At 41.1% G+C, this 4,224-nt stretch overlaps 1 pseudogene; it reads left to right on the top strand.

The window, feature by feature from the left end:
* The first annotated feature begins 2,148 nt into the window (after window positions 1–2,148).
* Window positions 2,149–3,737, top strand: LOC148034057 (pyrophosphate-energized vacuolar membrane proton pump 1 pseudogene; annotated as a pseudogene).
* Window positions 3,738–4,224: the final 487 nt, after the last annotated feature.

Below are 4,224 nucleotides of genomic sequence, written 5' to 3'. Positions count from 1 at the left end.
TTGTATTTTTCTCCTGGTAAAAGGTAGAAGACCTGTCTACAACATGCATCTCGGCCAAAGAAGAGTTTTAAACCTTAAGTCAGTATGCAGCTGCTTAGCCAATTCTATTTAAGCTTGCAGGAAAATTTTGATCTCTCTTAGTATGAGTGAAGGACCAAATCAAGGCTCACCAGATCAAATACTTTCACGGTTGACAGCATCAAATTTGCTATGAGTTTGTCCTCTTTAACTCTCATCTACATGTCTTTTGTAGCAAGAGTTTGTCCTCTTTAACTCTCACGGATGACTAGCTGGAGGCATATGGTGTGATGTTGATGTGGTAGAGTTCTCTTATTTTGGTATTCTAGCCGCAACCCCTAAGCAAGAGGTATACACAGAGCTGGCTGAAGGTTTAAGGGGCAATGACCCATCCATCGGTCCAGGATCTCAGGTAAAAAGCCAGTGAATAACTTCAAAGTTTGAATACAAACTGCTTGTCTTGAAATTTAGTCATTCTATAATTTTACGTTTGTTTTGGAGGTGTGCATCTTACAACCAAGTTTCTAAATTTTATCTCAAGGATCAGTTGCATAGCCTTAGAGCATGGTCATAATCTGGATGTGTCTACTCTTTTGATGTCATGCTTGTGGTCTTAGTTCAATTTTTGGATCAACTATAGGCCCTTTTATGTAATCAAGATTGATGTCTTATATTGATCTAACAAACTGTTTAGTATTTTTTATTTAATTGAGTTGTATAAACTAGCATATCAAATGAGGGCATTTTATGCATTATGATAGTGTACAGTTTAGTGGCAGATTGATATTTCTACATTGATATTCGAGGGGCATCACTCTCGAATCTATCATCATTTTGTTTGCCGATATACTCAATTGCAGCATGATGATGTCCATATTTGTGTATAGAAAATAGAAATGACCATCTCATGTGTTTCTGTGTTTTTGGTGTCATTAGATGTTTTTCGCACATTTTTCCCCTCCTTTCCATAAACTTTGAGAAATGCTGAGAGTGTGTACATCCTTCATCATATATCAATTAAATAACTAATGGTGTTTTTTTACACTATAGAGGTGAAGATTGACAGATTTTTAGTTGCAATATATGTAAATAATTGTTGCATCATTACTAGTTTGACAATTCTGATACATTTCTCTCTCTGGTGAATTTCACAGGTTGCAGGCCAGGAGACATTTGGTACACTTGGATCCATAGTACAAAGTAGGACAGGGACTCGTCAGGTTGGGTTTCTGACAAATCGACATGTTGTGGTTGATTTGGACTACCTCAACCAGAAGATGTTCCATCCACTGCCTCCAAATGTTGGACCTGGTGTTTATTTGGGTGTAGTGGAAAGGGCAACGTCTTTTATTACAGATGAGTGGTGGTATGGCATTTTTACAAGTGTGAATCCAGGTTTCCCTCTTTGCTACTTGTTTTTGAGCTGTCTACTGTTAAGGCATTCTGTATTGTCCATTTTATAAACTTCTCTGTGAGTTGAAAGAAGAATTCTGGTTTCCCTTTCTTGATATGACAATATTGATACTTAATGATGTTTGCTCATGCCGCAAAGACATTTGTGCGAGCTGATGGTGATTTCATTCCATTCGGGGATAGTTTTGATGTCTCCAAAGTCACAACTACTATCAAAGGGGTAGGTGAGATGGGAGATGTTATAACTATTGACTTGCAAGCAAACATCAACAGCATCGTGGGGAGGAGGGTAATAAAAGTTGGCAGAAGCTCAGGGCTAACAGAAGGAAGCATCATGGCATATGCCTTTGAGTACAATGACAAGAAGGGCAATTGCTTTTTCACTGATTTCCCGATTGTGGGCGAGAACCAGCAGGCATTTGACATGCAGGGAGATAGTGGTAGCCTGGTACTGATGCAAGGAGACAGTGACAGTGACAGTGAGACAGTGACAGTGACAGTGGCATTTGACATGCAGGGAGACATGAATATGTACTTGGAATGGGCAGAGATTAATGATGCATTTGCTTACCTTTCCAATTCAACATCTTAACTTTGCAAGAATGTAGTGTAGCTCCTGAAGCAGTTTTACTCTGTGCCTTAGCAGTATTTTGTTAACTAACTTGTGGGGTATAATTGCTGGTGCAGATGGTATAACTAACTTGTTAACTAACGAAGATGCAGATGATTCTGACCAACCACCACCAAATTGCTATCGCAACCAGTCTCTTGGCCTTCGAGCACAAGTCCAGGCCTGCCAGCAATGGCTACACCTTCCTCGACAACAACGACACCCACAGTCACAACATCGTCAATGGAACATCAGACTGTGACGAGGAGGATAGATTGGATGAGGAATCAGATGCAGCAGCTATTAGAAAATGCGCTGAAATTCAGCAAGCCATATCCATAGGAGCCACATCGTTTTTGCTGACAGAGTACAAGTATTTGGATTATTTCATGGGCATATTTGCTGATGTTATTTTCTTGTTCCTGGGATCTATGAAGGGGTTCAGTACTAAGCCCCAACCTTGCAGATACGATCCAAAGCAGGAATGTGCCCCAGCTCTCTTTACAGCAATTTTCACTACAATTGCATTTATATTGGGAGCTTTGACGTCCATAGTGTCGGGATTTTTGGGCATGATGATCGCAACATATGCAAATGCTCGCACAACTTTGGAAGCCAGAAAAGGGATAGGCAAAGTATTCAAAATCGCCTTCCAATCAGGTTTGGTGATGGGTTTCTTACTTGCTGCTAATGGCCTCATAGTTTTATACATCACTATAAAACTGTTCGAGCTTTATTACAAGGATGATTGGGAGGGCCTTTTTGAGGCCATCACTGGCTATGGGCTTGGATGCTCATCTGTGGCTCTATTTGAAAGGGTTGGAGGTGGAATCTATACCAAAACTGTGGATGTTGGAGCAGATCTTGTTGGAAAAGTAGAAAGGAATATCCCAGAGGATGATCCGCGAAATCCAGGGATCATTACTAACAATGTGGGTGATAATGTGGGAGATATTGTTGGAATGGGTTCAAATTTTTTTGCCTCCTTTGCTGAAGCTTCTTGCATAGCTCTTCTTGTGGCTTCCATGTCATCATTTGGCACAAATCATGACTTCACTGCTATGTGCTTCCCTCTACTCATTAGCTCTATGGGCATTGTGGTGTGCCTCATCACAACCTTGTTCGCAACTGATGTGTTCGAGATCTCAAATCTAAGGGATATTGAATCTACACTGAAGAGACAGTTGATGATATCCACCATCTTAATGACATTCGGTGCAGCTTTTGTTTGTTGGCTGGCACTACCATCCACGTTTTACATATATGATCCTAACAATGGTGCAAAGATGGTTCAAAACTGGAAACTATTTTTTTGCGTTGGAGTAGGGCTTTGGGCAGGGTTGGTAATTGGCTATGTTACAGAGTATTTCATCAGCAATACGTACAGACCAGTCCACAATGTTGCTGATTCTTGCAGGACAGGAGCTGCTACCAATGTCATCTTTGGTTGGCACTTGGCTACAAGTCTGTAATTGTTCCAATATTTGCTATTGTTGTTGCCATCTATGTCAGCCATACCCTAGCAGCCATGTACGGGATCACAATTGCAGCTCTTGGAATGCTTTGTACCATTGCCACCTGTCTAGCCATAGATGCATATGGTCCCATAAGTGATAATGCTGGTATCGCAACCGGTCTCTGGATGACCATGATACTTCTTACACATCTCTCCACAAGAAGCGCAGCCGCAGTATAGACTATGAGGCTGCGAAGGCTTTCAAGATGGACAGATTTCTCAACCATAGGACTTTTTCAAAGTCCAGGTTGCGGCATCAACAGCCCCCAGTTGACAGCACTTTAGGGGAGCGCTTTCTCAGATTAGTCTCCGTGATCCACACTTTGGGGGAGTGCTTTCTCAAATTAGAAGAGATGAAACTGTAGATGCAGAGAGACTCTAAGCGATTTCGTGATGATCTGGAGGCCAGGCGTACAAAGATGTTCCTAGAGTCCCAGAAGCAAATTGCTGAGATGTTTGCTTGGGCTTTGAGCACCAGTAAGAAAATTGATGAGCTCTTGCTGATGATTGTCGGTATTTTGTTCATCATTTGATTATTCTAAATGTTTCTTTCTTCCAGCTGATTTTTGGCTCTTCATGCTACGTTTCATATCATTTCATCTATATTACAGCTAATGCGTTGAAATTATTCCACGCTTTGTTTATAATAAATGTTTCGAGCTGATGG

This window comes from Lygodium microphyllum, chromosome 7 (assembly GCF_053477565.2).
Source record: "Lygodium microphyllum isolate KBCC chromosome 7, Lygodium_microphyllum_v1.1.10, whole genome shotgun sequence".
Classification (NCBI taxonomy): Eukaryota; Viridiplantae; Streptophyta; class Polypodiopsida; order Schizaeales; family Lygodiaceae; genus Lygodium; species Lygodium microphyllum.
This window is presented reverse-complemented; position numbering and strand designations above follow the sequence as displayed.